Consider the following 12,524-nt stretch of genomic DNA (forward strand, 5'->3'; position numbering starts at 1 on the left):
GTTAAGTAGCCTTCTAAACATGAAGGAAAAAACAACACAAGTCAAAATGCACTTGCTCCCCCAACATCGCGGAGAAACAGACCAGATTCACTTCACTTGCGGTTTTAAGACTTTTGGGGGATTATGAAACTGTTAAAAACTTGGTAATTTTCCATCACCTTTACAGCTGGTACTGGGGCCAACTAATGAAAAGACAAAAAACATACAAGTTCAATACTTTTTTTAACACAGGAGAGGTGGGGTAATATCTTGAAATACTATGATGGGAAGTCTAGGATGACAACTCTCGCATCAATGGCAAAATTATGTCACAAACTCCACTGCTGCCATCACATTGTAAATATTACATTCAATATCACAGCTTTTTCTGCTACTGGATCATACAGCTTGTCCTGCATTATTAGCCAGGTTTTCACTTCTATGCTGAGATTACTCTCAGAAGAGTTTTAAAGGTTAAAGTGTTTTAGGGCCAACTTTACAACAAGGCTGGCATCATTTGCTCACAAGACCTGTTAATTTATGCATGGGGAGAAAAACATTGAAAAAGACAAGCTAATAATAAATCAAATTAGGTATTTTGTTCAGAGTGACTCATGAATCTAAAATAAATGGTGCATTCATTTAGGAGCTGGGAGCATTACCCATAGGTTGTAGGATCTCTTAAATCCTCAAACAGACCAGTACTGCTGCACACGTGTTGTCCAAATCCTCCCAACATTATTCTGTAAATATCCACCAGTACAAATGAAAATATCCAACAGATGTTTCATAACGCAGAGCTGTCAGCTAAACAAATACATAATAATAATGCAACGCATTGGAAACTTGACATGCCACAAGGGCTGGTCAGGCTGAGTGCTGGCTGTGGGTGTTGAACTCTGGTCATGCACACAGGACGTTTGAGATTTCAACCAACACCCAATGCCCCCGACACCCGCCAATATCCTCAGACTGAAACAGACACCAACTTTACAACGCGCCTTAACCCCATAAAAAAACTACTTAATTCAGAAGCATCATTTTCAACCAATAATTTAAAAAAACCTGGATGGATTCATGAGCTAAGTCTCAGTCAAAAGTCACCAGCACCCAAGCAAAAGGTAGCTGTACAGGGTTTGTTTACTGGCCTAGCTCTTTTCCAAACAGACAGCGCAATGTTTTCTGGTGTTAAACATTGCCCCCCCAAGGCACTCTTCTCACATGCAGCGTTCAGTGAACCCCTGCGCACACCCTCTCCACTAGGGGTCACAGGTTATGTTTGCCTCATGTGACTCTATTCCTGCATCAGACTGCCCAGGCCCAGCTCATCCAGTCCAAGGTGGGTGTGTCACTTCTGTACACAACAGAGCATGTGGGCTAACATGTGACCCGCCTCTCGGGATATCAGTACATAATGGAGGAGGGTTTTAGTCTAAAATACTTTACAACACTTCAACCAGTAGGTCATGAGTTCAACCCCTGGTATATTTGAAGGAAAGCACTTTACCCAATTTGCGCAAGTGCAATAATGAGATCCGGGTTCAGAAGCAGGTGGCAGCTATTGCCTGATATAAAAGCTGGAGGCATTCTCCCAAATACTCAGTCGCAGTTTCACAATGCAACAGGTCACACAGTGGAGGCAAAGTTTACAAAGGAATGGTATAGAACAACTACAAAAACCACAGAAGAAACTGGCAACCTAGAAACGAGATTATCCAGTAATAACTCAAACAATGGTAGCTATATTTACTATTATTTTGCATTTACTGGAGAGTAGTACTCTTAGGCTATATTCTCAACACCTGATGAATATTAGTATGTTAGCTGCTCCCAGATGGCCACAATTGCGTACATATTTTTGGCAAAGTTATTTTATCTACGATAATTTAAAAGGCCGTCTCAGCACGACCATAGATTTATCAGTAAGAATTAAGATGGCCACAGAATTCAGACGTTGATCACTTCGCCAATGCTCTGAATGCACAGCATTGCGAATCTCGGCGACAACCGTTTCTAATACCTATGCATTTTCAGAAGACAATGTCTCATTATATTAAAACATTATATCTCATATAAAAAAAATAAAGAGATGGCTCAACTGGCACGATAATTCACCGAAAACAAAGTTCCTTAAATCTTACCCTTTTGCTTAGACTAACTACATTCGCTGACTGCGGTCCACGTGGTCGAACTATGTCCGTGTACTTTTGCATACAAAGGATATGATGACCACGTTCGCGTTCAATAAAGTGTGAACATGTTAACCCGTGCCACATTCAGAGCGCGTGAATGAGACTCCTTGAAATTTAAAATTAATCGACGTGCAATAAATCAACCATTTCCTCGGGTCATGTCTAGGTGTGCTGGAATTACTCCTTCAAATGTGCGATAGAACTACCCTTGCTAGCTATTCAGCTAGCTAGCTAGATGGCTAATCTGTGAAGCTTTTATTTTTCCAAGTGGTTCTCCGTCTTTAAATTTAATGACATGAGCGATCGGTCCACTTGTCGGTCTATCATTTCTGTTTAATAAGTTAGTGCGCTCGTATGTAGCGAAAACCACATTGCCACACGCAGGTACCCACTCCCTCTTCAATGGATGTGCAGGAACCACAGCGAGTGACGCAAACATCACAAACAAATTCCAAATGGCAAAATATTTCACTGGCTTTATCTAGCTAATTTAGCTAGTTAGTTATCACCTGGACTTGTAATTCTAAATATAACAGATACAGCATGTTCGATAACCTCTCGCGAGGATCAACTGCATAACATCACACCATTTCCAAAACTCAATTGTGCACACGTTACGACCAAGGCTTCCTGTAAGCTGTAAGCTAGCTAGCTCTGAAAGTTTCTGAATTGGATAAACTGACAGTCATGGACTATTTCAATGGGGCACTTCCAGAGAAGCCTACTTTTTGTCCACTGAATGGCAGTGCGGAACTAGTGACCTAGCTCGCAGGGATACGGTCGCTGAAAATACTTGGCTACATTTTGTTGGGACAGAGGCACGTAATAGCTGATGACGGGAAAAGATGCAGCAGCCAAGGCGCCTGAAACTTCGAACTGAATTCCAAGACAACAGACACCAGGATAAAGGACCCCATGAATACTATTATGCTCCTTTCTCCAAAGCGTATCCAACTATTTAAGTAGGTTAACCAACGGAAAAATACAGATGCTAAGTGTAGTAGTTAATTGAGCAGCTGTCGATATGCGCAAAGCAGTACCAACCGTTGCGCAGACGACATATCTTGATTTTGTGTTAAGTACATCTCGGTTGGCCCTATAAAAATATTTGGAGTCTTTATTCGGTGGCAATCTGCAATCCAGAGCGCATAGCAGTTTATCGTTCTCATGGCACAATTTGCATCGCCCCATTATCCCCTGAAATCTCCTTTACACGGTTATATTGTCAGCCCCAAAACGCCCCTATTTTGAACCACAAAAGACCAGATTAACTTGATCAAAGGAAAAGCCAAGTACAAAACGCACCTTTCAAACCGTAAAAGAGAGGCCCCTTTTACAGATTGCAGCATGGCAGGGAGTGCGGCGTAAAAGCGGGCTCAACCAAAGAAAAGATATACAAAGAACATGTCATATATTTCCATAAAAACACACTGGTGAACCCATATTTATTATCCAGTACAACATAACGAAATATATCAATGACAAAAATCTGTGTGGCGACATGGAACCACTCAGAAACTACCGTTATTCGAACTGTAAAATGCTGCGCTTTGCGGCTCTGTGCCACCTTTTCCAAGAAGCAGCTTGGCGCACAGGACCGGTGACCCTTCCGGCTTTGCGCGTCTTTCCAATGTCTATATTTTACCCTGAAATTCCACAAAAACGCTAAAATATGCATGAGAGCGTCGATCGGCTACTTCGTCCGAACTGGCAGCCTTTAAAGACAACATCAGAGGTCACTTTGAGCTTTAGAAACTAATGCGTTTCCCCTCCTTGTACAGCCAGAACAAGAGAGCAATGACGCCATTTTCTGCACAAAAAAACAACCACGTTCGGGAAGCAGAAGCAAGGCATAGGATCGCTTTTAACTCGACTCCAGGCCCACGTTTTCATTTTCAAATAGGTTCCGAATGTGTTTAGTTAAGTTCTTACCTGTGTATGGTTCAAAATGGACTGAAATCCGCCTAAACAGCGTGAAACCACGGGTTACGACCGAGTGGCTTCCCCGAGTGGTGTCTGGAACTGGAGATTGTTTATTACGCCTCTCAGCACCGGCTCGCTCGCTCTCGCACTGAAACAGTTTCCTCGGCAGCTGCCTTTGTGCACTGAGAAGGAGACCTCTCAGCTGAAGAGCGGCTGCTGCGCAAAGGTGCAGTACTTGTTCAAGTCTACAGCAATGTGAATACCAATGTCGTTGCCACTGTGGAGGGTTGGGCAAGGGGCAGCTGACCCCCCGCGAACATTGGCAGCTGCTGCCAGCTTTAAAGCCGTCTCTTTTCTACTTTAACGGAGCGCACGCACATTCTTTCCAAACAAATTGACTCCGACGTGAAACGGGAGTTAAAGTTTAAAAAAAAATGTTTTGTCCCTATTATTGTTAAGGGACTATGACCGTTCAAGTAATGATATGTTATCTTATGTGTTGTGTTACTTTAGTTTGCTACTGGATGAGTTTGGAGTGAAAGAGCACAATGAATCCGACAATGATCGGTAGCCTTCGTTAATTGTATTAATGTTGCATAACATTAGCCCATTAAGAGCAGACCGCTGGCATAAACACTATGCAGCCCTTTAGGGCCACAACCATCCATGGGCCACACAATTGGTGGACATGATTTATGTTGGAGCACTTTGGGGTAACAACAACATATTGTTTACGGCCAGACTCGTCCTACTAACGTAAGCAGTAGAGTTACTGTTGTGTTGCAATTTATAATATACTTGCTTAACACATAGTCAAAACATATGAGGTTGTCAACTATTAACGTTTTGTGTATATACATTTGTAGCTAATTAAAACTTCGCGGCGAAGTTTTCAGTGGTTTATCTTAACTGAGCAAAACAAAACTACAGATGAATAGCCTATCCTAAGTTAAAACGTGTGACAGCCCACCTTAATACTCATATTAGGCCTGTAACATATTTTATATGTAGGCCTAGGCTAATTAAAGTTCGAAATATGAACTCAGCAACTGGGAAATATTAACTTACCTAAATTCAGGTGCATAACGTCGGTGCGTATCACAAAGATCATGGACTAATTATCTAACCTGTAGCCTACATGATGCAAAATTAGCCTACTTTGAAAGGCTGACAGTCTTACAAATAGGCCTCTTGATCCGCGGTTGATCTCCCGACATAATTACGTTCTAGTGTTGTCCCAGTGTATCAATCATTTTCGAGCGTGCTGTCCAAGTGTTCTCCTCCCCCCACCCCCCTCTCTTTCTCGCTCTCTCGCTCTCTGATTCTTCCCAATCACATAATCCACAGAAAAACGTGGCGTTTAAAATCATTAAGGGTACATGCCAATGTAACGCATTTCAAATTAGTAGGCTATCTAGCTATCTATATAGAAGTAACTATCTTATGTAACTTGTTCAGTGATGCGAGAATTTATTTATAGAGAACGTTATGCCAAATACAATTAAGTTGGATAACTCTAATTGATGTATTATTAAGAAGAGTACATCATATTCAAATACCGATAGTGGTTTGGAGAAATATACATTGAACGATGTGGCTGATTGAGTCAGTGTAGGTAAACAACTATTAAAAATAAACGGATTTAATTTTCTGAGTAGACATTGTTATCATTTTCGTGAAATTGCATTACGCTTGGCATGTACATTTTTGTAACGGATTCAATGTAAAATACTGCTTAATTATGATTTGAAACACATTTATTATCTGAAAAAATCAATACATTTTAAAATTACTTTATGGAAAGAGAATGTAGCAACCACTGGAATATATGTGGAGGCTGATACATCCCCAAAATAACTCGATGCGTGACAGAGAGAATAGGGAGGTACAATTATTTGAAGTTGGGGTTCGCAGGTTCACAGTAATGTGTGCACACATACGTCATTTGTTGTTCACTACTGGTCATCATGTCATCATTATTAGTCATTAAGCAATGACTACGTTGTGTGACTGTAGGACCTTATTGATTGTTTCTTCCCCTATCCCACTGGCTGAACCTGTTTGCACTTCAACTGTCCTCTACTGTGGACTAATAATGGCTTTTACCACAAAACCCAGATTCCCTCATATGGTGTGAAAACAGCACATAGCTTTTCATTCTCAGTTTACTGAAAATGACTGTCCCGCTCCATTCCCACTGATCCAGGTTGATGGTTGACTGTCTTCAGGCGCTCCCACTCAACTGTGCCTACAATTTCCACTGGATTTCAACCGCTCCCTCCCACCAAGTCGCTCCGACCCTCACAGAATGAGTCTGCTCCTCCAACCCAGGCCCTGCACCATCTGTGGAAGTATGTGTACGGTATTAAATTAACAGCTCACAGTTGATGGGAATACTTTGGGTAAACATATATTTAAACCTATCTTGGATAGGTCCCCTTTGCTATTAATGACCTCTCTGGGTACAGAGATATGATAGCCTGAAATGACTGTGAAAGCTAAACAGAACAGACAGTATCAGTGTCAGAAGCTATACTAGTGTGATCTGGCTCCCTGCTTTATTTAATAGGCAGAAAAAAAAACATGCATAACTTTAAAAACAAAATCAAATATGTACTGTGTATGTATGTGGGAAATCACTACACAATGTGGTAAATGACACTAGATCCCACAAATAATTTATAAAAGATTTTTAAATAGATATAATAGAATCTATTTTTTAATTTACATTTTTGACAATTAAACAAATATAAAATGAAAAGACAACAGAATGACATTTCCCTAAAATACTGAGCACAGGAAAATTTTGTTCTCAAAAAAGGTTGTTCTTGATTTTCATTTAAATAAAACTTTCATTTCATTATGTGCCTGCAACAAAAAAAATGATGAGGACAGCTACTTTTAATGTAGCTTTACAACTTATTCTTTATTTATAAATCAGTTATTGTCACCATGAATAGTTTGTACAGTAGTTTTTATTTTCTACCAAAAAAAATGACATGGTCTCATTTGTCTGCTTTCCAGGGAAAGAACCCAAACTGCGAACTGCAATCCATCAGCAGTATCATGGCAAGGGCAGGAACTAAAATAATGATTACAGTGACTCCACTTCCAGCTAAAAGACTCCAGGCAAGACGATGAATCATCACTATTCCCTATAATTAAATAAAGGCCATCACACATAACTGATCAGTAATGGTCATCAGGAATGTAAGTTGCAGGTGGTTGTACCAATAAAATCAATAATGAAACATTATGGAAAATAAAGGACTGGAATGCTATTGTTGTGTATGTGGCTAGACAACTACAGCTACACTGTATTATTTACATTACTGTTCATTAAAACAATTTTGCGAACAAAAATAAATATCCCAATTGTACCAAAATAACTACTGCCATTGCAACAACCACAAATTGCATTTAAGTATTTATATATAAAATTAGTCAACATAGCATACCATAAAGATTCAGGATCACATCTCAACGGTCAAATCCTCCATGGAGCAGTGCAAATTGTTTCATCAAGAGGTGAAAAGCTTACTAACGGCATGTAGCTACAGTATGGTATAAGTAAGGTAAATTAGCCATTAGCCGGAATGGTAAACACACAGCATTAGAAAAAGGGTATAGTGGCTCTTTATTCTTACATAGTACATGTAACATGTCTGTTTACCCACTGTCCCAGGGTACCACAATTCTGTGCACATGTGGTTAAATTCTTTTCACAGTTTTACATTTTAAATGTTCCTTTAGAGGCCTCAGAAGATATATAGGCACTTTTAAATTTATTTTTGAAAAATGCAGCAAATGAGTTATGTCAAATGTGTATATAAACTTTGGAGTGCAAACATGCTTATAGGTAGATAACGTTAGACATCAATTGATGAAATTATTCGATTCGGCTGAAAGTGATGCAATAGCCTATTTCCTGGATCAATGTCCATTTTCCCATTTTTAGTGTCCATAAAAAAAATGAAATTTGGCTATTTGCTCCAAGCCCTCATCTGAAGTTCGTACTGTCATCATCTTGTATAATCAGCGGCAGCGACAGTTTCGGGGGCACTCAAATCGCTTGTTCTCAATTCTCCGTGACTGAGGTGCATCTTTGGATCTTGTTTTGGGAATCGCAACTGTCCGAGGAAAGACGGACCTCAAGTGACCTTCTTTCTTTGCTTCGGCTGATACATGCAGACGTGAGTCGTGTAAAGCATGCTTAGATTGTAAAATCAACGTCTTAATAATTAGTAGAAAATGAATATCCAGTAACATTTGTTAATTAAATAATTATTCATGTTAGCCAGGGATTTCTCATCTAGGCAGACATAGATATATTTATGACTTAAGAAGAATATACAAGCACTGCCATTTCTTTGCGTGTGGCTACCCGACCTAGCTCAAACAGCTAACGTTAACGGCAGCCACTGATAGCCAGCAACGTGCTGCTGAGCGCAGTAGCTAATTACACAGTAATTTACTGCATAGTGGTACTCTAATACTACACAGTCGGCAGTAGCAGCGAAGTTATATTGATAAGATAGATAGCTAGCCATGTCGGCTTGAGAGATTGGATTTAATGGCAAGGTTAAGTCATCGAGCTAACCTTGTCATTACAGTTTGCATCGGTAACTTTATATGATTAACCATGTAAAGTCGAGCTAACTAACGTATTTTCCATGCGTAAAGTAAGTAACAGAGCTAGTTAACGACCTAGGTAGCTAGCTCTAGCCAACTTAGCTAGACTAACTAATTAGTTAAGTTAGCTCTAGTTAACGTAAGTCACCAGCTGTGTTATTTATTGTTTGGCTTTTGTTTTGCTGAATTTCATATGCGTAACGGTTTATATATGATAATAATGGTCTATACAACAGCAGCATTAACATCACTGCACTTTTTAGCATTGCTATCTAGCTAACTTAGTCTAACGACGTTACTTAAAATGTTGTAAACTTTGCATATTTGGTTTTGAACACGAATTTAGCTAACCAACGTTAACTTACTTGCAGATGGCAACTTTTCAGTCTGATTAGGAAAACTTACTTTACTGCAGTTTTTTTAGTTTAACAAAAAGGGACTATGAGGAGAAAACACTGGTTAGCTAACCTAAGTAACGAGCAAAATAACCTGCTAACTGCGCAGACCCCAGACTCTTGTTCACGTGGAATCGCCATGTTGTTTTCTGTCAGGTACTGTTTAATTTGGTTGCTATGATACCACAACCTGCTTTACGCTCTTGAGAGAGTACGTTGCAGGACCAATTTGCACTTTGCAAAATAATAAAATAAAATAAAATAAAATAAATAGCGAAATGAGCTAAGAAATATGTTAGTGGTTGATAGTATTCTATTTAAAATGTATTTAATATTTTGGCTTACTCCTACCCCAAAATGCTGTGGAAGTTTGGATTTCTAATACTCCACGTGACGTGCATAAACCAGAATTCTGATAAACCTTCTAAGGACGTATGAAATTGGACATATTGGCCCGAGCCAAATAGACTGGGTTAGAGCCTGACGAACCTGTAGTGATAAATATAAAAGTAAATATTGCTATAATACTGCACAACACTGCACAACGTGTGTTTTAGCTGCAGTCTAAACAACGTAACAATAACACATGCAATTGATGACAATTAAGATATAAAGAATAATATATTTTAATATTATAGTAATGCTGTCCAAGTTCAAATTATTTTAGGAATTGCGATTAATGTGTATTACTTGCATTATAAAATTATTTAGGAATAATGAGTGGGGGCAGGGTAACACTGGCAGAACTTCTCTTTTGTGCTATGGTCTCACATATGAATTACAAACCAACCCTTCTCAAAGTAGCTGGGCTTTAGTAGTGTTTGTGGAATTTTCCGCTGGGGGAACTTATAATCTCTCTCCTCCTGCCCTTCCCCCCTAAGAAAACACAACAAAAGGTAGCCACTTCTACTGCTCAGACAATTAACTAAAGGATCAGCATTAAACCATTATCATAAGAAGAGGGAACTGCTTCTGAAATGAATACCTCCACTTTCAGTGACATGTTGAAGTTGTTGCTGCACACACAGAAGGAAATTATTTCTCTTAATGGTCAAAAGTGCAACATCACATATGCTTTGGGAAGCATGATCGACCCAACCTTAAGTGCCTTCATTCTTCTTAGGTTAAACTTTCCCTTGACAAAGCTACTTAAAATTTGTTGTCTCCCACTTGTGATAAAAGAGCCTTTGCCAAGCTCTTCACCAAATGGCCTGAAGCAGATTGACTTTGTGTCACTTAATGTTTTTCTGGTACTCCAAGATACTTGTCAGTCAGTCTAAAAGGCAGTTGATGATGGGTAATTGAGCGCATTGAAATTAATAGACCAGCATCAAAGCTGTAACATATACAGCACCATCTTTCTGCAAAATAAAACCCAGCACGTTGGTAAGTTTCTGTGGTGATGCAGATGTGTTAGATTCCTCACAAGAGCAGATGGAATATGGGTCTGTAATAGATCAGGATACTTTGGCTTATGAGGTCAGCCTGTCTGAACCCAGTCTGAATTTGGGGGGGGGGGGGGGCTTCCATAGGGAGCCATTTCCTTCAACCCCAGCTTCCTGTCAGTCATGCCCGTTCTTTGGATTGTTTACATATTAGCTGAAGGACTGTAACAAAAACACCCTCTAAATTCTGGAAACCTGAAGCCAGGTTTTACAAAAGGTTACTTCTGATATAGACCTTAAAATAGTCTTGAGATCTTTTTCATAAGGCTCCAAAAAACTGAACATATTAGGCCTACCTATGACAGATTTTCATGTTCCTACAAAATGAAACAAGTTGTTAGTTCCCTTATCAATGAAAAGTAAGTGTCTGACTTTAAAAAATATTTCCTGTGGTCTGGTTTGGATCAGCGTTTTTCAATTATTGTGCCATCACAACTTAGCAGGTGCACCATGGAATATTTTCAGGCTCCACCACAACTAAACGTGTGTGTGACCTTTTATGACATTTGATGGCTAATGGAATGTGTTGTGCCATTACCTTTTTTTATTATAAAAGTGTGCTGTCATGGAAAAAAGGTTAGGAAACACTTTGTTCACCACAAAGACTTGAATACTGACATTAGTGATGAACTTGGTCTGAGATTTGCTGTAAAGTGCACTATCCATTCCCCAGTAATAAAGTTAAAGAGGCCAATTGTACATTTATCCCTACATTGTATTTAACACAATCAGCTCCACTGAGTTTCCTCACACTACTCACCAATTTGTAGAAACACAAGAAATTGGGACATTTATGTGCTTATTTTGCCACTTTTTCTTGAAGCTACCTAGAGTATATAAAAGACTTAGGTATGACCCCATCTAGCTACAATTGTTTATCTGACAAGCATGACACTTCATGACCATAACCTATTTAGCAAAAGATGTGTTTTGGGTTAAGTGATACATTTCTGTCTCTTGTTATTTTTAGGTAGAGGATTACCCAAATTGTAGAATGTTTGCCATTAGAGGAACTTGGATCTAACTTGTATCACAGACAGGCAACATTTTTTTAAATTATGGACTCCACTGCTACCCTATATTGAGGACTGTGACCAAAAGATAAATTGACCTTTTAGCTTTTAGGGTGGTGCAATTAGGTCAGTAGGTAACGGTGATGGTTACCCCAAAGGGTAAAAGTAAATTTACAGTCGCCTCCAGGATTGTTAGCTTGTTTAGAATATACTGTATACAGTGAGTCTTTGATTTCTGTGTGTGTGTGTGTGTGTGTGTGTTATACACTACTACATGTCATGTATATACAAGAATATATGGCACAACAGTTTGGTGGTGATCAGCCCAAAGTCAATAAAAAATCAAAATAACCTTAGGTTGCAACACTCACTATCAAGTTCCAAACTGCCTCTGCAAGCAACTGTCCATTTGAAGCTTCATAAAATAAGTTTCATGGCCGAGCAGCATCACACAAGCCTGAACTAACTCCATTTTAATTCCCATGATTTTAGAATGAGATGTTAGACAAGCAGGTGTCTGGGTACTTGTAGCACATACACACACATTTATATAAACACACAACTGTAATTATTTACCACTACAGATGATTATAAGACATTTTTCAATATCTCCAAGCACTGGATTTTGTTAACATCTTGGAATAACCTATTTGTGTTTCGTTGCGGAACACAGGCTTCTCCTTAATCACCAACTGCTCTTTATCAGTGGTAGAAATGTTTGTCTTTTTTATCGCAAAGCAAAGAAACAAACTGAAAACTTGCTGAAACACATTTGTCTGTTCTTCATTTCTTCCCCAGTGATGAATGGTTCTACTCACTCTTCTCCTACACGCCCTTCATATGGTGATTAGTTCAGCAGTTCTCAATTAGTCTTCAGGATCCTACATGTTGAATCTTAGCCAGATTGGCTTTGTATTGTTCCATTCATTGTCGTACATTTATCTG

General features: G+C 39.2%; 1 long non-coding RNA gene across 1 annotated transcript; it reads left to right on the plus strand.

The window, feature by feature from the left end:
- Positions 1–1,587: 1,587 nt before the first annotated feature.
- LOC133135491 (uncharacterized) lies at positions 1,588–7,375 on the plus strand. Its single transcript, XR_009709398.1, has 3 exons — positions 1,588–1,715; positions 6,301–6,445; positions 7,119–7,375. It is a non-coding gene; the product is annotated as an uncharacterized LOC133135491 (long non-coding RNA).
- The last annotated feature ends 5,149 nt before the right edge of the window (positions 7,376–12,524 follow it).

This window comes from Conger conger, chromosome 8 (assembly GCF_963514075.1).
Source record: "Conger conger chromosome 8, fConCon1.1, whole genome shotgun sequence".
Taxonomy (NCBI): Eukaryota; Metazoa; Chordata; class Actinopteri; order Anguilliformes; family Congridae; genus Conger; species Conger conger.